This window comes from Chelonia mydas, chromosome 4 (assembly GCF_015237465.2).
Source record: "Chelonia mydas isolate rCheMyd1 chromosome 4, rCheMyd1.pri.v2, whole genome shotgun sequence".
NCBI lineage: Eukaryota > Metazoa > Chordata > Testudines > Cheloniidae > Chelonia > Chelonia mydas.
In genome coordinates, this window is record NC_057852.1 from 75,689,445 (window position 1) to 75,712,340 (window position 22,896).

At 40.7% G+C, this 22,896-nt stretch overlaps 1 long non-coding RNA gene across 1 annotated transcript in view; it reads left to right on the top strand.

The window, feature by feature from the left end:
• Window positions 1-421: 421 nt before the first annotated feature.
• LOC122465720 overlaps window positions 422-22,896 on the top strand; it is a 42,941-nt gene continuing 20,466 nt past the window's right edge. Inside the window, exon 1 of the long non-coding RNA XR_006290743.1 lies at window positions 422-1,219. This is a non-coding gene — a long non-coding RNA (uncharacterized LOC122465720). The remainder of the gene's footprint in view (window positions 1,220-22,896) is intronic.

The window sequence follows — 22,896 nt, forward strand, 5'->3', positions numbered from 1 at the left end:
ACATAACTCTTGGGCATATATTAATTATCCTTGAGTACTTCTCATTTCCCTTCTGTATCCTTTCACTTCATTGCTTTATCCTATCCAGTTCCACCCTGCATTTTCTCTATTCCTACAAAATTTGCTCTGCTCAGTTTAGTCCCTTTATTTCTGCCTATTTAATGTCATTTTAGTCCTAATTACAAACATTACTTGTTTATGGTTTCTGTTGCTTAACTACTCCTCCACCTCCAGTGTACTCTCCAAGCATGTCTTCTGTGTTACTCAAAATTAAACCAAGCCTTGCTCCTTTTCCAATTTTCCTTTCACATTCTGTGTAAGGTATATTACTGCCTGATTTATTCCTTCCACTTAATGTTTCTCACTTCACTGCATGGGTAGCTACTTGAAATCTATCATTGCCTTGAGGGGATTTTTCTTTTTCACAACCCTCTTACATGTATTTTATATCTTAACATTTTATTGCTTGTCTAATATTCTGTTCCCTTTATAATACTGAATTTCAGATCCTGCTTTTGTTCTCCCTCACTTGAACTTCTTCCAGAAGCTCATTTCAATTACTCATGGAAGGCTCCAATCCCACTTCTAATGAAACCCTGCTGAATTCAATGGGAGGCAGATCAGGCCAACATTGTGGATCAAATCCTGCTTACTTCATTTATTCACAGTTTCCATTCAATCTATATGAGTTTTATTTGAGTGAGGTGAGCAGGACTTGGCTCTCTGTCATTATATACAACTACTCTCTGTTTATTTTCTCCCATCTAAATTGCTCAGTATTTCTGCCCCATTAATTCTGTCTCATCAAGCTTGGCCTAGCCCATTACCTCAACATTCCATCTTCCTACATATGATGGTTCTATCTTTTAATGCTTTTTGAATTTGTATACAAATCTTTTAATCTCCTTCTGAAATTCCTTATTAATGTCAGTATGATGGGCTACATGAAACCCACAGCAGCTAAGAAGGGTAAAGCTGCTGTAGGCTCAATCAACCCTGCCCAGCTATGCTGGCAAGACTGAAGATGGAGTAGAGTCTAAGTGTGGGAGGATAGACCTGACATAGATTGCTAGTTTTATTTATTACCAAGCATTAAATGTTATTGGGCATTAAAGCAGCTGGGGTCCACCTGAAAAAAAGGAGGAGAGCTGCTGCAGTGAATCACCATGCAATGAGGGGGTGCCTCTACCACACTTGGGTTTGGGGTTTTTTTTGAGAGGTAAGTGGCATTTTCAAAGTTTCCATTGTCAGTTTTTGAAGAGTTTGTGAAAATGTTAAGACTGGCAACATTCTATCTAACATGAACAGGAATTAATTTTTCTGTGAAAATTCTAGCTGGCACAAATAGCTCCCAGAACAAATGTCTCCCACACCTCTTCTCTGTCAAGGTGTAGGGTTGTTGTGGGTTGGTTTTTTTTTTTTTTTTTTTTTTTTTGCATTTTAAAAAAATCCACATTTTAGAGATCAGTCTGTCTTGAATATACCGATGCATTTTTGCACATACTGTATACAGAATGCAATAGTGGATTATCCCAGATACACCAATTGACATGGCTGAACTGTTTATTGTTTGGAGCCTGTTTAGATGGTAAATCCTAATCCTCCTTCCTCTGGTGTGAAGGGCTCTCCTGCAGCAGAATTGCTGTGGTTTCAAGTCTGCATGGGGTGGGGGAGGAGCAGGATTTGGGAAGCTTGTGTGGGTGCTGTGCAGTTCTATGCAACATGGAACCCAGTTTCTTGGGGGCTCTTTATGTTCTGACTCTGCCCTCACCAACCTTTCAGCCCCCAAAAGAAAAGTAGTCCCAGCTCCCTTTGGACCTGAGGAGATATGTGTAGGGGGAACACACTGTCAACACCTCATCACAGCATTCTGCAGCAGTTCTCTCTGCTACACTGCGACCGTGTTCAGCCTCTCGTCCTGTAGAACGTGCCAGGCTGGGCACAGGACTACCTGCTCAAGTAGTTTTGCCTCTAATGAATGAGATGCTGGTGTCTTGCACTAACTTAGGTGCCTAGACAGAAGCTCAGCAAAGGATAAAGAGCAGATGGTATGCACAGAATTGGTAAACTGGGCCTGGATGTGTACAGAACATCAGTGTGGTGTGGTTGGCTTCTGTGTACTGCAGTGGAGACCCTGACAAGTTTACCAGAGGGAGTCTGCAAATCAGCTGGCTCTTCACCTAGTCTCTAGATGCATGCAGTCTACCTGGAAAACCATTCATGCATGAGTAGTTCAGTGACCACCTCTGGTGGTGGCACCACAACCCCTAATTCAGCTGCCCCCACTGACCCAGACGTCTATCTTTTTGTTTCTTGCATTAACCCTTTTCCTCCCTCAGCAGATACTTTCTAATGTTCCTCATAAGCAGTATCACTTGCAGGGCAGAAACATGAACCACTGCCTGCTCATATAGATGTGTACTAGATCTAATTTCAGTGCCCAACTCTAGCAAAGTGCCCTCTTCCCTTCTCCCTCTGCACCCAACACATCTGCCTATTCTGAAAATCCTAGTTGGGTGCTTAACCACTTGACCAGGCACACAATACACAAATACTAAGGGCACCTATGCCACTTACATCACATACACCTTATTAGGCCAAAATTTCTAGTTATGCCTCAATTCTGGAGTAGAGAGACAAGGTGGGTGAGGTAATATCTTTTATTGGCCCAAGTTCTGTTGATGAGAGAGACAAGCTTTCGAGCCACACATCTTGTCTCTCAATAACAGAAGTTGGTCCAATAACAGATGTTCCCTCACTCACCTTGTTCCTCTAACATCCTGGGACTGACATGGCTACACTGCATACATTAGTTCTGAAGTTTGAGACCCCTAACATGCCTGTTCTTCAATATTAAGCCCCCTCCTCCCTGAAAAGTCAGGCCCTTTAAGGGATCTCTTCTTGGTCACGCAAAATCATTAATCACAGAATCTTGGCTACCTGCCTCTGTGGGTTCACAAACCACTTTAAAATTATGGCTGGAATTTTCAAAGTAGAACAATAACACAGTCAGAATAGAGACTTGTTAGTTTAGTTGCCAAGTGATGTTAGCAATTTTATTGTAAGAATCCTGCTTACATTAAAAGATTAACTTGTATATCATATTTGCAATGTCATAGTTACACAAGAATAAATAGCACTTGAGAACTGTCTTCTGCAGGCAAAACATGTCCACAGATACATCATAAAAAGAGTGATACTGCTGCAGTTCTCTTATATGTACAGACTGCAGTGTGAACTAATGAGCCTGAACATATTCTGTATTAGTCTACTGTTGAATGGACCAATATGCTTATTGAATATGTATCTTTTTATATCAATATTTTTCCAAGCTACCACCACAAATACACTATTTTTTTAGAAACCTTGCTTTGATTGAGATGATTGTTGTTGCTGTCCTATGACATGTTGTTTCCCAAAGGGATATGCTGAAATTAAGAGCAGTTGAGCATAATTAGATACTAATGAGCCTTACTATGTTAGTACGCTTTAATAGGGTACTGTACAGTATTAATTGTATTTACTAGTGGAGGCTTTATTGCATATGTCAAAATAATCTAGAGCTGAATAAATCTTCTATCGTAGAAAACTATAGGAAAATAAAAAGTGTTATAGGCAGTTATTTTTTAGTAAGGGCATTGCTTTTGCCTTATGATAAGGTGAGAGAATGAGTAAAAGAGAGAAGATATAAAAGGATCATAGAAGTTAGAGATGGAAAATGCCTGCTGATGCTTATGATTAATAAAACTTCTCTATTAGTGAGTCAATCCCCCTGCAGGTACAGTAATAATCTCACAATAAAGTGAACAGGATATCAAATTGCTGCTACGCTTTATCTTAGCATAGGATGTTGTTACGCTGCTGGGGACACACAGAGCTGAGAGTCACTGTTACTCCTCTGCCTCAACAGTGACCTTTGCTGGAGATTAGACTGTGTCAGCTCCCTGTAACATGAGTCTGTGTTCATCACAGTCTAATTAGTTAAGGCACTCCCAGCTCAAAATTTGCCTGGCAGGTCACAGTCAGTGAATTCCAGCTCCCGAGCTCCTCATATGTTTCTCTGTAATTCACAGCCGCTATCATTGTACATTCACAGAAGGTATTATGTCTGCTGCTCTCTTATAGAGTTAGTACATCACAGCTTATAAACTTAACTGGGATAAACACACCAACTCTTCAAACACAGCACGGAGTTGGTTTATAGTAAAAGTAAAACAAGTTTATTAACTAAAGGAAATAGGTTAAGCGATACTGAGTAGAAGGAATAAAGATACAAATTGTTACAAACAAACAAAAGTAAAAATATGCCTTCTAATGGCTAAAACCTAACTTAACAACTTCATCTTTGTTGAAAGTAGTTTTATCAATCTTTGTTTTCCAGCAATAGTTGGCTAACTCTTAGCCAGGATCCCCACAGAGTCCAAGGTGCTGGTTTTCCTTGTCTCCTCAGGTGAAGGATAATCCAAAGTCTTTCTGTGTGTCCTTTTCTGAAAATTGTCCTTTGTTTCAAGGGTCAAGGACCAAACTTATCCCTTGGAGTTCTGTCTCCTCTTGGGGGAGGGAGGGTGACTCCATCTTCATTAAGGTGTCCCCTGGTGTGTTTCAGCGTGATGCTTCCTGCTGTAGTTTTATAATATACATGTTCTCTTCCTGCAACCTCTGAAAAAAAATGAATAGTCCATTGAATTTAGCTAAACATGGTTTGAGATGTTCCCCTCTTTCCTTTGTCATGAGAAACTGTTTATCAACGCCCCCTGACATGCCTGGTTTAAACACCTTTTAGTCACAGACTTCATGGATACACTCTGATATTATGCTATAAGTCCACATGCAGCATTGTTACATACATTTCACAATGATATTATTGTCTGGTGTGCTGTTAGTTTTCAAATGATACCTCACAAGGCATATTTTGTACAAATATCATTGTAGTAGTGTGTGAACACATCAAACTGCTGCTACACTTTATCTTAGGCCTGGTCTACATTGGGGGTGTGTGTGTCAATCTAAGTTATGCAACTTCAGCTATGTGAATAATGTAGCTGAAGTCGATGTACTTAGATCTACATACTGTGGTGTCTTCTCTGCAGTAAGTCAACAGCTGATGCTCCCCCGTCGACTCTGCCTGCGCCTCTCACTCCGGTGGAGTACGGGAGTCGATGGGAGAGTGCTTGGAGGTTGGTTTATCGCATCTAGATTAGACGCGATAAATCGACCCCTGCTGGATCAATCGCTGCCCTCAGATCCGGCAGGTAATGTAGACAAGCCCTTAGTGTAGAACGTGTTCTCATTTTGGTGTTTGTGGTAACCTTTTCCAGATAGCAGTTGTGATCCTTTATTAAGAAAACTTTCCAGGATAAACCTTACATTTAATTTAGCTAGTGGTATATCTGTCATATGTATATCCAAATAATTCAGGAATATTATACTTGTACCTTTGTAATATTGTACTTCTGCATTTTGTTCAACCATGACAAATCAAAAATAACAATGGGTCTTTTTTCCATCTGTGTTCATACAGTAGTGTATCTATTTCCTTCTCTTAGAGTCCCTTTACATTTAGTTTATTTTTTAAGTATGGAAAAATCAATTATTTTTCTTCCTTGTAGTCCGCCAGTACTAAATCCTTTTGGGTTGATTTTAGCCTTCTGCCATAGCTTTTCAATTTTAGCACCATGTTACAAAAGCATACAGTTTAGTCTAAGCAAGATGGAGCTTACAACAAGAAACAGCTGTATTGGATAAAGCAACCAGGTGTAAGTAATAATGAAGTTATACATGGCTATATTTCATGCTGCCACCAGGAGGCAGCATAACCAAGCAATTCAACTATTCATACAAACTTCCATCGTTGAAGATTTTGTGAACCCTTCTGTTCTGGGCCACGGTGTTCAAAGCACCGCAGGCCAGCAGAGGCACTCTGGCAAACGAGACCTACACGCAGCTAAGCAGCGAGTTATTGACTTTATTGAAGGTTAGTGACACACCCGCAACGGGGACTCCAAGAGTTGCTGTCATGGAGGTGGAGAACCCAGCACACCGGAGCTTTGCCTGGGATGGAGTCCAACGAAGGGGTAAACAGCGAGCCCTAATAAACAGTACACACAATCAGCTCATGAATATATAATAAGGTACTTCCCAACAGGGGCTTTCCGCTCCCTGCACAGGGCAGAGAGAACCGGCCAAAACCGGTTAGAGTTGGTTCCCCATGTCCTACAGTGACCGGGCGGCCTCGAGAAAGCGGAAGTTCCCTAGCTAGGCCGTAACAAAATCTTCCGCAGTCCCTTACACCTTCAAAGAGATGAAAACGAACTTTTAGTCCCCTCATGTGAATACGGGAGGCTGAGGCTGGCATCAAGGGTATGATGCACTGATTGAAAATAAGGATCTGGGAGGAAGAATTAGATTAGTAGAAATTGAAAGAAAGGCAAAGGCACAAATCAGAAACTTAAAAGACCTGGATTGTGTTCCTGATTCTATGGCAGACTTGTTTTGTAGCCTAAGGTAAGCCATTTAGTAGCTATGTAGTCTGTTTTCCTGTCTGTAAGATGGGACTAATACCCCTTTCGACAGGAGTGTGGTGAGCTTAGTTAGGCTCAAATTCATATTCAGACTCCTAAATAAATAGCTTGATGTACCCATGCCTCAGTGGGCGCTGTGGATGCCCAGCATTACCGACACTCAGACCTCTTATTTAGGGATTTAGAAGCCTAACTTTAGGCACCTACATTTGAAAATTGTGGCCAATGGGAACTGAGGGGTGCTAAACATCTCTTCATGCAGATTGGGATGTGTATTGTGGACTCCCTTTCCTGGTCGTTTAGTTTTAAACTCCAACCCCTGCCTTTGGGGAGAAAGGAATTTACTCAGAAATTACACAAACACTATTATCAGTCCAAGCACCCATCCAACATCAATCTCTTAGTGACAGATCAAGGTGCTGCCATCCTTTTTTGGGCCCTGGCTGATTCTCGCATGCAATGCAAGCTCATAGTGGCCATACATCCAGGCTGCTTCCTGGGTCTGTCCCCCAGCTCTGAACTCAGATCTTAGCCTCTTGGGTTTCTGCACAGCAGCATATGCCCTGTCCTGCAATCCATTTTCAAATGGAATCCCCAGTCTGCCCCTTCCCCACTGTTAATATGTGGAATGGGGTCGCCACAGATTACCGGTATTTGGCAGTAAGCCTGGTACTAAGGAGGATTTAGATTTGTGGTGCAAGATCAGAGGTGTTAAGGTAATTTGGAATAATGTTATTACCTAGGGAAGGGAATGAGATCTTAATGGCAAAACACATAGGAAGGCTTGGAAGAATCAGAGCAGAACTAGAGTAGCACAGTAAAGGTCTTTAAATAGCAGGCATTCAAAGATCCACTATGTGCACCCTACTCTTTCTGTCAAGAACACTGAGGGCCAAGGGCACATTGGTAGCTATTCTCTTTGGTTGTTCTGAATAGGGTTTAGGATAAGTTTCCAAGATTTGATGGGAAATATTTGTATTGTTGCTCATGATGGTTTGTTCAAGGGTATGTAGACATTCATGTAACTCTCTCTATGCCCTTCTAGAGGCTGGATTGTGCTGTATGAGTCTATTACCGCCTTTGAACTAACGTAGCTAGGTCTTTTAGCTTGGACTATAGTGCCTTCCACTTTTAGATCCAGATGTCAAGTGTCCTAGATGAACCCCACCCAAATATAACTCGTCTGCTAGGTATCACTGCTAATCATAGCATTATTTTGAAGAATATAACCTGGCAGTAGCAGAGCTGGTGGAGCTGACATCCCTGAACCAAGGCCTGGCAGTTGCTAATCTGACAGAGCTGACTAAATGGAACTAGAACCAGTACGGCTGCATATTAGAGCAGGACCATGTGATGCAAACTTTCATGGATGAGAGTGGACAGGCTGAGGAGAGCCACCTATTGGCATCCAAATGCCCCAGTCTACTTGGATGCATAAGTGAGGTTTAAGTGGGTTGGAAATTTTTGTGGATGAAATTCTGGGCCTCATTAAGCCACATAGCTTAATAGCTGAGACAGTGGGGGGAAGCTATAACCCTGTCAGACTGTTCGGGTTTTGCTAATTTAATTTGCTATCTCAATAGATGTTTTCCCTAAATAAAAAATATTTATGGCTTCACCTTCTGAAGAAATCCTGAGTATGTGTGAGTGGGGAAGAAGTGTCTGGAAACATGATCCAGGGGGTTACATTTTATGTTCCTAAAACCTAGGAATGGATGAGGTTTTAGGTGGAGGCTCCAGCCAATTATTTTTACAGAACACCTAGATATCTGAGCCTGGCCCTTCCCACTGGTAGTGATACTTAGCAGAATGGTTGCATTTTGGGGGTGTTCAGGGTTTGAACTCAGCAGCCTCTATGGATCTTTAAACATAAGCCTCTACTACTTGAGCTGAAAAAGGCAGCTCTGCATGCTCAAAGGATGTAATAGACTCATAAACCTATGTGGCCCAGAAACTGAACCAGACAAAGAGTCACACTGTGTTAGTGTGGAATACATTCGAATGATCTGTCAGAAGAAAACATATTGAGACAAACTCTACCTGGATCTATGCTCTGTTGATGCCAATGAATTGCCTATTTATGTGGTGACACATGAGAACTAAAACTATTAAAATAATTTTAGGGATATTATTAATTTCTGATCAAGTGAAATATATGTTCTAGCTAAACTATAAATTATGAGCTAAACAGAGAAATTACTGGGTGAAATTCTATGGCTATGGTTATGTAAAGGTCATGAGCAGATGATCAGAGGTCTCTTTAGGCCTTACTCTATTAAACATCTTGCTTGAATCTGAGAAAGTCAAGCAATGGTTTTTAAAAAAATACTGCAGAGCTATTTTTAGTGTGAAACTTTTCTGAAAGCATCTTGCCACATCCTATTTTCTCTTTTGCTAGAGTTTGAGACTGATTGACAAGCCATTATAACTTCCACTCTGTTAATACTGGAGTTCAGGTATTTTACATTAAGTGAATTCATCTACTGTGTTTTATATATAGCTACAGACCTGTCAAACACTGAGTAAAACAGGCAAATGAGCAGAGAGAGGAGGGGAGCAAAATCCATGTCCCTTCTGCTTGCTCTTCCTGTTAACACTGGTTAATATTTTGGGAAACTCAATAACTGAAATGCTAACTAAAGGGTCCTTCACACCCCCCCCCCCTTTCCTAACCCAATAAATTCCTTCTGACTCTCAGTCCCAATATGAAGGCCTGATTCAAAGCCAAAGTCTTTTTCTATTGACTTCAGTGGGCTTTGGATCAGGCCCTGCTTGCATTTTGTGGATGTCACTTCAGTCACCTGTTTTATTGCACTGGAATAGAACAGCAGAATGTTTGGCTAGAACTTACAAATGGGACTGAAATGGAGTATGAGTGGGGAGAAGTAAAAGCTCACCTCACAGGACAAGGTCTTTAAAAGTACCATCCTTTTGAGGATCGGTACCTAGCCTTTTATAATCACAGCAGCAAAGTACAGTATAAAATGTACTATTCAGAAGAGTGGCAATTATATACAGTAGCCACTTCCCTGATTGCAATCAATGTCACAAATTAGAGTGATCTCCTGGCTTGAGATCTATCAGAGATAAATCTCTTGTACTGAGTCACCTTGTGTCATAAGAGGGTGGACACCCAGATTCTGAATTCTCTGCCTCCCCTCAGCCTATTTTACTCTGTCTCTTCTTTTTTTATTTGACTGTGTTTGTGTAGGTGTGGAATGACCAGTAAGTGGCTATTTTAATTAGTGGGAGGGCTTAAGACTTACAAAAGCCCCTATTTCTGGGTGTGATGGATTAGATGGTCTCTTACAGCAGAATTTCTGTTCATAAGGTGCAGAGCTGTGTCCATTACTGTTATCCATGAGTTTGAGTAATAACTGAATACTGCTTTGTGTTTGCCTCTTGTTGCCTTATCTCTCTCCTGAATGCCTGATTACTTCTCCTGCAGTCCAGTCCCGCTCTTCACTGCATAGATGTGGCTCTTCTGCCCTGACGGCCTGTTCTAAAATCTAATTGCGAAAGCACCATTTTGTACTGCATGGTTTTGCTTAATTGTTTATATTATGCATGGTATGAGATCGCTAGTTACAGCAGAGACAGCAAACAGCTTTTCTCATGACAACTAGACACTGAAAGTATACAGTGCTGCAATGAGCTATGTTCCAACTAACATTTGTTAATATGGGAAAATTGAAATAAACATAATGATACTTAGCACTTTTCATCAGTAGAGATCAAAGAACTTTACAAAAGTGTGTGTCATTGCCTCCATTAGTGGAGGTGCAGAGACAAAGGTCCTAATCTAGCTTCTGTTGAATTCAATGGCAAGACTCCCACTGAGTTTAGTGAGACACAATCAAGCCACAGATTACTTGCCTAAGGTCAGATAGGCAACTACTACTACTCTTCACTACAGAGTTAATTTGGTCTCTTTCCTGGGTGTTGCCCCAAATCCTCCTCCTGTCTACACACACAACTCTCTCACCTCAAAGTTTGATGGTGCTTTAAAACTCAGCCCAGCTGGCATGATGGGGAATAGCAGGCTATTGCTTGGGTGCCACTTTAACTTGATCTGGTAGCCCACTCACTTTGCAGTATAGACAAAGGCTAAATCATTTAAGTGCTAATAGTTCTCAAATGCTTTCTTAGATTTCCTCCCATGTACCCAGGACAGACACGTTCTCTCACAATTCACCCAAAGAATTCTAGAGTGACTTTGGTTACTGCAACACAAATAATCATGGGCAATGCCTCTAAAAGGGAACTACTTGCAGGCGCAAAAGTATGGACACAAAATCAAAGGCCAAGTTGAGGATCATTAAGTCAAAGAGCTTACTAAGTAGCTTCTGTAATTGAATAGGAATCCCAGATACATGGATTACTTTTCCCGTGGAAGCTTTCTAATGTTCCAATGGAGGCTTAATTGCTGCTTTTTTCTTTCTATGCTATCCAATAGCACACCCTACCCTGCCCCCACCCAAACTCCTCAGTGCACTTTAAAGGGTAAATGAAAAAAGAATCAAATTAAAAATAGCATTACATAATTAACAGCCCGATCATTGCCCCTAAAGTAGATCAGTGAAACAGGCTCCTTTGTGGATTTGCCGCTGGGTATGTAAAAGAAGGGTGTCAGTCACCTCCATGCCCCCACATCCCACCAGTCGTGGACTCTCAGAGGGTCCTTTGTGGGTCTGGGAATCTATTAGGCTGGAGCTGGCCAAGATGGAGCTGTGGAAATACCTATTGTTTTCCCCCTGAGATCTCTGGAGATTCCTTAATACATCTTAAATGATGGCTTGAAGGATTGGGCCCAGAAAGTTTAAATGGTTAACCCAAGATGATACCGGGCAAGATTTACCATTGTGCAGAGGACCAGCACAAGGCCTGTCAGTCCATAATTCCGACTAGAGCTCTGAAAATAGAGACAGAGAAAAGATTACCCACATATAAACCATGAAATACACAAAACTTATTTGAAACTAAGTATCTTCTTTATTACTTAAGTTTGTAACTGTTCATCACTACTAAGGGCTTGTTGACATGGGAAAGTTAATCTGCAATAAGGAGATGTGAGAATTTGAAGTGCAACAGCTATTCTGGAATAACTCCCTATGCAGACACTCTTATTCTGGTCAATGTCACTGTGTAGACCGTCTCTACGTTTAAGACTGTAAATCTTTTATGATAATACTCTGTCCTCCAGTTGCCTGACACACAAAGGAGAAGAGGCAAGTTGTTATATGTACAACTGAAGGGATAAAGGAAAACAATACCAAAGTTAAATATAGGCCTGTGGCCTTGCTGATAATCCCATAAGTGCACAAGAAAGTTGCCACAGTACCTCTGATATTTTTATTATCTAGGACCATAATCAAATCTGTTTGAGAAGGGGGAATTCAGTGCAATTCCTGAAGAGTGTGGTTAGCCATTCTTTCATGTGCACTCCAAATAGATTTCTGTGCTAGCAAATTGAGGGGAGGAGAGGTAAGGGAGGAGAATGTTTCATCACTGAATAGCAGTCAAAAATAGAAAAGACAGAAAATTGTGAGGTGATAAACCTTAATTCCAAGGAACTTTCACAAGTTGTGAAATTTATAATGGACAGAGAATATGTTTCTAAATCTTTTTTACAAGAAACTAATGTGGTGACAGGAAAAAAATCCAACATGTGTGACAGGAGATTATAAAGATAGCGATAACTTTGCATGCTCAATGGTGTATACAGGCAGCATTGTTCTTCAGAATATATAGTTTGTGTCTACGTCACTCATCTCTAGCTGCAGTATGACAGCTCTGATTTCTTTTCTTTTATAGTTTTCTTTGTTCTTTGCTTTAATCACCTTCCCTCTAGTGCTGTCTGACCTCCTTTTCGCACTGTAATACAGAGTGTCTGGTTATTTAAATTATTGCTAAAATCTATTTAGTTTGGGAAAGCATATTCATTGCTACAGAATGTCTCTGGAATGTAATCATAAATTTAATTCTGATTCTTTTTCCACATTGCTTTTATATTAGATTTAATACATATATTTTTACCAATCAGTTTTTGTGACTGAAGTGAATGTACTCTATCATCACATATCAAGGGGAATACTATGACATTAAGAACTGCAGTGTCAGAAGAATCTAGGGAAATATATGCTATATACATTTAACAACAACACTATGGGGAATTAGTTAATGCCTCCATATCATGAAAATATAGCACTGGGAACATGGTTGAAAAGTTCACAAATACAAAAACTACAAGTACATGGGGTTTAAAATATCTGCTTCAGCTCAGTCATGTGGTTGGATTTAGCTGTGTGATGGACTTATTTAAAGGGACATACTCATTTGAAAATAATACTGCTGTCTGAAAATGTGTGCCTACTATAATTATAAGTAACACCTAAGATTATTATAACTGAAAAGCTAGTGGGGAAAAAAATCTTCTAGCTCTTGATTGGTTTACTTTGTGCATTGGACAGCTCTAATAACAAATTAAATTAGCGAGACCTATTTTGAATATAGACCTTTTCATTAGTAGATCTCAAAAGAGCTTTACAAATGTTCAGGACAGACACAACAACTCAAAGTGGCACCAGACCCTCCCAGAAATGATGCAGAACCTGCAGATAAATCTCCATTGCTATGATGATCAATACCCCACATAATACACCTTTCAAATTCCATGGGTTTTGCATATGCCTGTCACAACATGTGGTCTACCTCATCCAGTGAGTTAAATGCCCCAACAACAACTATGTGGGTGAAACCAGACATTCATTACATTCTTGAATGAACTCACACAGGAAAAAAAAAACCATCTTATCGACTGTGGGCGAACACTTTTCACAAAGCTATCACTCCATAGCTGACCTCTTGGTCCTCATCCTCAGAAGAAACCTCCATTTAAATTCAAAGAATGGGAATTTAAATTCATAACTCATCTGGACACTCTAAAAACATGGAGTTAATAGACCCTGGTTTTATGGCTGATTTATAACAATCTGTTACACACCCTCCTGACTATTACCCTCCTTTGTCTACAACTGCTGAGGTGTTAATTGTGTCACATGTGAACCCCTTCTGTTTAACAATCTGTCCCACCTTGTATTTAGGACTCTCTGGTTACCTTCCCCAGACCCAAGAAAGAGCTCCGTGAAGTTGACAGCCTGTCCCTTCCACCAGCAGAAGTGGATCCAATGAAAGATATCTTACCCACCTTGTCTCTTAGAAATGTAGATTCAGTTTTGCTTTGTGTATAAACAGTTTCACTGTTTCCTCTGTAGTCAGTCGATTTTTCCTTCCTGAAAAGACTTTTTTATGAACATCAACAGAGGAACAGAAAAAAAACACTTAAAAAAAAGGATTAAAAAAACCCAGTTGTCCTACTTAAAGAATCTCTATCAACTGGATTTTAATTAGTTACTTAAAAAATGGTTGACAATATCCCTTTGAGACCTTTAGGAGAGAAGAACTATAAAGCAATAATTTAATATTTTAGTAACTTACAACCTGCCTCCAGTTATTGATATTGGCAAGCTGTTTTCTGAATATTGGCAAATTCACTTAACATATTAGGTATGCAAAATGAGACCACCACACATGGTTACCAAAATAATGATCTCTGTATCAGAAATGACTTGAATGGCTCCTTTGAACCATCTTTGCCTCTACAGAGGCATCTTTTGTGCTGATAAAGAAAGACAAGGGCACCTGGAGACACATGCTTTTTTCACTAGTCTCATGAAAAGCATTGTTGTCTTGCTCCGTTTTTTATTAGCGCAACATATTAAGCTGTTATTTGTTTGCTAGTATTGCATTTAGTGCTTTCTATTTCCAAGTTTCATGCCAAAATTTTCTTGATTTAGGAATATGAAATTTGTAAGAGTATTGCCTTTGTGGAAGAATGTGCATGAATGATTCTGAACTGGTTCAAGAGGTGAAATTAATCCATGGAACAGTGTATGGTGCCTTTTGCTTTTCAAGAGACTTTAGTTCTCATAACTATGCTGTACTAACAGCCTTTGCTAACACCTAGTAGCATACCCTGCTTTTTTTTTTTTTTTTGCGAGATTCATCTCTTTGGCTCACTTTTCTCTCTACGTTTTAGCTAAAACTCATTCTATTTGCTTTCCTTCTCTTTGCTGAAGGTAGTGGATCACACACTGAGTAAATAATCTATAGTCCATGATCTACTATTCCATCAGCCTTGTTATCCTGGCTCCAACCCCTTAAATGCTGGATACCTGGCTGAAAAGTATTCCCAGGAAGGCTTCTTAATGACTTTCCCCACTGTTTACCATCATCATTGCTTACATACATATAGAATCCCTCGTAGCACATTGATTGTATTGGGAAGAACTAATTGGAGGTTCTGCTGGTGTTTTTGTTGGGAAAAGTGACATTTCTTGAAGTTAATAAAAATATCTTGAGTCACTGTCTTTCATCAAATGTAACAAAACATTGAGCAAATAGACTCCCAGGTGTAGCGTTAGTTAATTTCTACATACGTTGCTGTCAGCTCCGTGTAAGTGGGAAAACTGTAAGAGGAGCTTGTTAAAGCACAAAGTTAGCTTAAAAAGTTAAACTAAATCAGATGAAATTTTTGTGGTGATTTGGCTGTGCTGCCATTTTTATAATAGTTATTTGACTGCATTTATAAAGCTTTTAATATGTATATAAGTACAGTGTAAACATGCCACTACTTATTAAATTATAAGACCATTCTATAAGAAAGGAGTATACATATGTGAAATATCACTATCCGATGAAGTGAGCTGTAGCTCATGAAAGCTTATGCTCAAATAAATTGGTTAGTCTCTAAGGTGCCACAAGTACTCCTTTTCTTTTTATGATTGAAATGATTCATAAGATGTTCTTTCAGCTCAATTTACAGGCTCACACACAAACCTTTACTAAGCTAATTAAAAATAAAGATTTAGCCTCAGCTCTTGAGGGATAAAATGTTATTTGAGCAAGATAAGACTGATAACTGAGTCATTGAGGGCTTGTTGAAAGGTCTTTCCTCAAGATAAAGAGAGATTTCAACACCCCCAGGAATGTATGATATAATCTGAAGAGAATTGCATGTTGCCTATGGGTAGGAAGAAAACACCAAAAACACTTTACCCTGCAGAAGAAAATGGAAAGTGGAAAAAAGCAAACTCCTCATTGTGATGTCCTCTTCCTGAGACATGTACAATAACTTTCCATGTTACAGTCAAGTTGAAATCCACCCTTTTGCAATGGGTCTGCACAAATTCGATGCACTGGGAAAGCCACGCTTTGTCCATAGGCCCTTGTGCAGGCCCACTGCCTTGGGGTGAATTTCCCTTTCATGAATAGCTGATGTTGTTTTGTTCACACAAAGCTGCCTCCCTTAAATAGTACAACTGTCCTAATTTCTAGATTCTTATCTCCCTCTCCTCTCAGAAGGTCCCCTTTCTTATTGCTCAGGTAGGCCTGAATTTCCTACTCCACTTTAAGCAACATGTCTAAAACACCAAAACAGATTATGGTATGCAACTCATATAACTAATTATACTGCCAGCACTGCAGTTGTAGTAACTAATAGATTGAGTTCATTTTAGGTTTGTACATGCTGGATTTAAAGCTGCAAAGAGTGATATTTTAGTCAACCCGAATAAAGCCAAATATCTTAGTATGATTCTCACAAGTTGTGTTAATATTGTATGAAGCCATAAATGGGGCTGAAATTCAGGTCTTGTCGTCTCATGGCATTTTCATTAAGAAAGAATTTACATACTTGTAAGTTCACATTTCATCCCTTTTAAGCAGATGTTCTCCATCAACTTCTCCCAGTTGGTAAGAAATACATCCAGGATGGCTTTTCTCCTGGGTGGATTTTCTGCTTTCTGGATTATGAGATTATCCTAAAGAATGTAGAAATCTCCTCTAAAGTCTACATCTATCATTTACCTAACAGATATCTGAACAATGTCCCTAATGAGCTCCCTGAAAAGTGGTCAAGGAATATTTGGATCTAACTTCTGGGTAGACCTAGAGACACAGAATGTGCCAGAAGTACTATACTTTCTTCTGTACAAAAGCAAATACAACAATTGAAGAAACAAAGAAATAATACATCTATGCCCTCCCAGAAGCAAAGGAAAACTTGTATACATTTGATCTTAGAACAGATATTTACTACCTATTTAAGCTGCTGCCTTGCAGATCCACAAACGTTGCCATTGTACAGACCTGATGTAAGAAGGCTAGTCCTGTCTGAGAACAAATGATCCTTCAGCTGGATCTTCTTGAAGTTAATAAAAATATCTTGAGTCACTGTCTTTAATTAGATGTAACAAAACATTGAGCAAATAGACTCCCAGATGTAGCGTTAGTTAATTTCTAACTAGTTAAGAGAAGGCAGCTTTTCTCCATACTAGCTATTTATCCCTGAGTGATGGGATTGAAACTGTGCTCATAAATCACTTAAATGTTTTGAAAATCCCACCCTAGATCACACATCCTCAGCAAGGGTTAGGCTCTTCCTTTGGTGCCATCTTGGAGTGTTAGAAGGGCATTACACTAGGAACAAGCAAGGGCTGCCCTTCCACTGGGATTCTAGACAGACTCAGTACATGGATACAAGGGAGATGTGGTGAGAGCTAATGATCATATACCTTGGAGCATCCATAGAAGAGTTGTTGGGATCTATCCCTAACCTTCTTTACATGTTCTAAAGGGTCTCAGTGTGGAGTTCAAGCCTTCAGGAAAAGCATATTTGTAGAGTGGGGTACAGCTATAAGCACAAATGCTACATTGGAGAAAGAAGTATCTTCTTGAGAAATGTTTCTTTTTTATAATGCTGGAATGAAATGAGCAGCAATTACTTTTGGCAGAATGCTCAGATGAGGTCCTTTCAAAGAAATCACTCAGTGAGTGTGAGATTTTTCTTTTTTTAAAGACAGCTTTTCATAATTTTTTTTTTTTTTTACTGTTGCAGAAAAGATAAGTTCAGGCAAATGTGTAATTGACAGAACATGGCATAAGTAAAATGCTTAGTGAGAACTAGATTTATTTAAATCCATTGTCAGAAAATTATCTGCTGTGCCAGCGACCTCATAGCTAAAAATATAATGATGTATATCGGGCACTTTGGTGTGCCTTCATGTAACCAGAACTAACCTTGAGCTTTATGTAGTAGCCGTTAGGTGGTGGTGATAAATTCTGCTTGCTGTGCTGTTCATTTGCATGGCTAGTCTTACCCAAGTGGTCAGCATCATTGACTCACTGCATTTAAAGAGGCAGGAAATTCGGAGAGGTGCTGTATGGAGCACTGCTGGGATGTCCTGGAAAACTTTGCTGAAATTGGGGAAAAAAGGACACAAATCACCTAATTTACAGTATAACAATAGATGTGTAATAATGCTTTTCCACAAGAGTCAAAAAAATGCTTTACATAATAATGAAGCCTCTTAACACTTCTGTGAAGTAGTTAAGTATGATTAAACCTGTTATTTACAAACAGGAAAACTGACTTCCAGAGCCAGTTCATATGTGACTGGCCCACAGTCATAGTGTGAATCAGTGGCATAGCTGAAATGGAACTCAGGCTCTGCTGCCTTACACTTGGAATAGTCATTTTCACCTGTGCAAGCTAGCTGTTAAATGCTACCAAATCAAAATGGTAACTCTTTACTGACACCCTGCAGTAAATGACTACAGCAGGTTCAAGGCAGTGGAAAAACTGTCTCACTTTCTTTTCCTTAATTTGTATACTTTGTTCCCTTTTTGCCAAAACATGTTTCTAAAATGTTTATAGTCCTAAATGCAAAGCCCAGATAAGGACTTTCATTCATTATCTCTGGGATTGTCCTCCTACAACACAATTCTGGTTCCAAGTTATGATTTGCTTGCCAGAGCACTGTACTGTGATATTCCTGCCTTCCCAACACTTTGCCTTCTAAATAAACAAAACAATGCGGCCCTCTCATCAAGAGAGAGGAAGTAGCTTTTATCCTAAACCCTGCCTGTAAATCGTAAAATCAATTGTTTAAAGCAGACAGCACCAGAAGTTCCAGCAATGTATTTTTGGATTCCCACATTGTTCAGGTATAGAATTCTGGACATTCAGCAGTTACTGCACCTTGTATAAATTGCCAGATACCTTTGGAAAAGCAAGGAACCAAATCATTTAATTCCTTCAAAAAAAGGCTCAAGGTCATTATGTAATGGGCGGGGTGGGTGACGGGATCTCAAACTTTTTCTGTGTAAGATCCCCACTCCTATTTTGTTTTCTTGTTGTTCTAGCCCTACAATTGTTTATGGTCACATCCCAAAATCCTTCTGGGGTCATAGCTAGTTTTGGGTTGGGTGGGTGAGTGCAGGAAGAAGGTGAGTGTTGTTAGCAGGGATCTAGTGCTGTACTCTGCTTGAGCGAAACACTGTTTAATGTGCTGAGGAGCTGGCAGAGTAGTGTGAGCAGTAGAGATAGGATGGGGTTAAGGCAGTTGGCTCTTCTCCACCATTAAGCAGAATTTGTCTGGAGCATAGCACATAGAAGCCTGGTATAAGGGATGACTGAGAAGCTGCCTTGACTCTTAGCAACCTGTCCCAGGGTTTGTGATCTCTAATTTGCAAACCCTTGGTCCAATGGACAAGCTAGTTTACCTAATTTTTGTATGTTTGATCTCTGATCAAAGGAGGTGATTGTCTGTCTGGTCCCACTACTTTAAGGAGATATATTTAACCTGTCAGAACCTGACTGCACATTAGTGTGACACACCAACTGAGTTCATAGTTAGGTGCGAGTTACATGGAGTTACTGTGGCAACAATGGACGCATGGTTCTAATGTGCACCTCTCAGGGTATTTCTACACTGCAGACTCCATAAGGCAGTATGTAGAGTACAGACACTGCACATCAATGAGCATGAGTATAAATAGTGTAGATGGTGATACACTGCTTAGGCAAGTAGAGTAAAGACACCTGAACCCTTAGGGTATGTACCCTACACTGCTCTCTGTGCATCCAAGTGGTACGTCCCCCATCTATACTGCTATTTTTAGCAGTTTAGAGTCCTGCTGCTCCCCAGTGCTGGAGCCTTTCCCTGTGTCAGGGAGTTGCTGTAGCCTTTCCTCACCGAAGGGGGAGGCTGTAGTGGTGGGGAAAGGCTCTCACATGTTCCTGAGGCAGGGAAAGGCTCCGGCAGTGGGGAACTTCTGAAGCTTTTCCCCACTGCCTCCACTCCTGCCTGAGCCTTTCACTCCTGTGTATAGCCACACATTGCAGTGTGGATGCAGGGCCAGCCCACAACATTTTGGCACCTGAGGCGGGGAGCTCAAATGACTCCCCCATTTTCCCCCTCGCTTGGGCCAAAACTTTGAAAGGTCTCAATTCTGCCTTCTTCCTGTTCTACTCCTCTCATGGTACAGCTCTGCTACCTACCCCAGTAAAGGAGAACTAACAACTTAAAATGCCTTGTTTAAAAATTTTAAGTAACACTTAACTTTCAAACACCTGAACAACAAATGTAATTTTTCTTGTCTGCATAGTAAACACTGGCATTTTTAACTGTTTGAATAATCAAAGTGGTGCTTTCCGTGCCTTCTTGGTTGCAAAGATTTGAACTGCTTCCTGAAGGTCCACAGTCTGGGCCATCTCATGCTCTACTGAGATGGTTGCAAGGCCGACCAGCCTCTCCTGTGTCATTGTGGAGCGTAGATGTGTTTTTATTAATTTCAGCTTGGAGAAGCTGCGTTCTCCACTGGCAACTGTTTCAGGAAGTGTTAGAAGTATGCGCAGAGCAACAAAAGCATTTGGAAAGAGGGTGGTCATCTTATTTGTGCACATATATTCCAGAACAGCCTTTGGAGTTGATCCTGCTGAAATGTATCTTGAAAGGGCTTTCAGTTGATCACCTAAATCACTCGCATCAATATCGCGCATGTCATCATGTATCAACCCTGTATCTAGGGCCCTGCATTGCTGGTGTAGGTCATCTTTGCAGTTTTGGAATATCATACAACATCCTAAATATACTGTTGTGTTTCTTGAACTGCATGAAACGTTCTTCAACTGACTGTATTGCATAATCTAGCACCTGGTTAAAGAATTCAACTGTGAATTGTTGTTTGGGGTCTCTTATGGGATTATCTCGTGCCGCATTATCAAAATGTCTTCTTCTTCAGTGACTCTTGAATGGGTAGGAAAATAGCTTCAGTGTGAAGTTCCTCTGCCAACTTCTGTGCACCCTTCAGAATGTTTTGAAATCCCTCATCTGACCGGTAAGACTGTAGGTATGGCTTTGCTTTGTCCAGTTGTTCCATTGCTCCAGATATATCAAGGTCAACACTTTGGAGTCTCTTGCTTACAACATTTATTTCAAACAGTATGTCATGCCACAACACTAAGTCACACAGAAATGTGAAGTTATGTAAGTTTCTGGTAATTCCATTTCCTTCTGCCACTGTTCTCTCATGAACAGTTCCTGTCATAGCATTATCCTCCATAATGGCAACTATGGCATCATCTCTCTTCCCAATTTGGTGTTTGATAGGCTTTATCGCCTCCACTTGACTTTCCCGTCGTGTGGCACTCAGTGGTTTCAGTGTCAGAGAGGATGTTCCCAGATGTTGCTTCAAAATTTGCCATTGATGAGTTGATGCAGAGAAAAATACATAGATGCTTTGAATTACATTTTAAAAATTCAGCAGCCTCACTAGAGAATGAGAATGAGAACTGCATGGGACAAAAAAAGCTTGAGGGTTTAACTCTCTGATCTGTGTCTGTACTCCTCTGTTCTTTCCTCTCACGTTGACACCATTATCGTAGCCCTGACCTCTCATGTCAGCTATCGCAATTCCTGTATCTTCCAGCTTTTTAAGAAGCACATTTGTGATACCAGCTCCTGTAGTATCATCAATGTCAATAAATTCTATAAAATGCTCTCTGACAGTCACCATTGCAGGGACATTTTCACTAGGTTCTCTTGTTGTTGCAAAACACACCATTAAAGTTATTTGTTCCGTATGGCTGATATCATGTGTGCAGTCCAGAATAACAGAGTAATATCTTGCTGACTTCAGATCTGCCACAATCTTCTGTTTGATTTTCGTTGCCAGTAACTGTATGATTTCATTTTGAACTGTTTTTCCAAGGTAGTGGTGCATGTACATTTTTTGGGCGGTGACTCTTCTTAGATGGAGTACATCATCAAACTCAGCCATCAGCTCCACAATTTTAAGGAATTCCATTGTTTGGCACATACAGCTGATCTGAAGTGCCACGCAGTGCTAGGTTTTGGGTAGCAAGCATTCTCACAATGGAAATGAGCCTTTTCAGAACATTTTGCAGGTAAAGAGACTTTCATGCAATCTTCTCTTGATGCTGGTCATCTGTGGTGGCCTTTAACCTTAGTCTCATCTCAAGCTCTTTCCACCTGTAGAATGCTCTCTGGTGATTTGCTGCTTTCTCACGGCATGCCAGATTTTCCCAGTCCTTTGTTCCTGTAGAACCCAATGTGGCTGGAACATTAGACTGGAAGAGTTTGCAACAAAAACAGTATGCAGCAGTCTGGGTTTTTGAGTACCTAAGCCATGGCCTCTCCACTTTGTCACCATTGGGGATTTCACTCCAGTAATGTGTTGGATGGAAACTTCTATTTGCATTGTCTTTGGGGAACATGAAGTTTTTCACTTGCTGTGGCCCAGGCAGTACAAGGAAGTCCGTCCGGCTACTGCTCAAGTGGGTCCACAGTCCTGGATCATCTAGACTTAAGGCACCAAACTCAGCAGCAGCTGTTTCTTGCGCCTCCACCACACTCTTCTCTGATCTACGCTTTTCTTCAGGAATGTGCATGGTTACATCCATTTGAGATGGAGCTATGGATGCTGCAGTAGCTGCCAGGTTACCTGCACTCTGACTAACTGGAAGATCAGGCATCTCCTCACCACTCACATCGTCACTGGGGCCGGAAGGCTCACCGTGAACATTTGTGTCTATATATCTCAGGAGAGCTCCTTCCTGCTTACATAGAAAAGCTTCCTTTGAATGCTGCCCCATGACTGCTGTTCTGTTCTCTCAACACTCAGCCGAAGGGGACAAATAAGTAGGCTGGTGGCAGGGCCTGAGTGAGGGAAGATATCAGCGTGTTAAGGGCCTAACTGGCTCCTACTACTTCAGCTGACTGCCTGTTCTCCTCAACTGGGTTCAGGGAAGCAGCAGGAAACAGGAAGCTCCCTGAGAAGCTGGTGTTAATCAGTCCAGGCTCCTGGGGGTGCTAGAGAGGTACATAAGAGGCTCCTCCTCCTCTCTTTCCCTGCAGCTCCTGCTGCTTTCTGTTATTCCCTCTCACCTTTTCTCCTGCCTGCCTGTTATGTCTCTTGTGCCTTCCTTCCTCCAGCACAGCGCTCCACCATC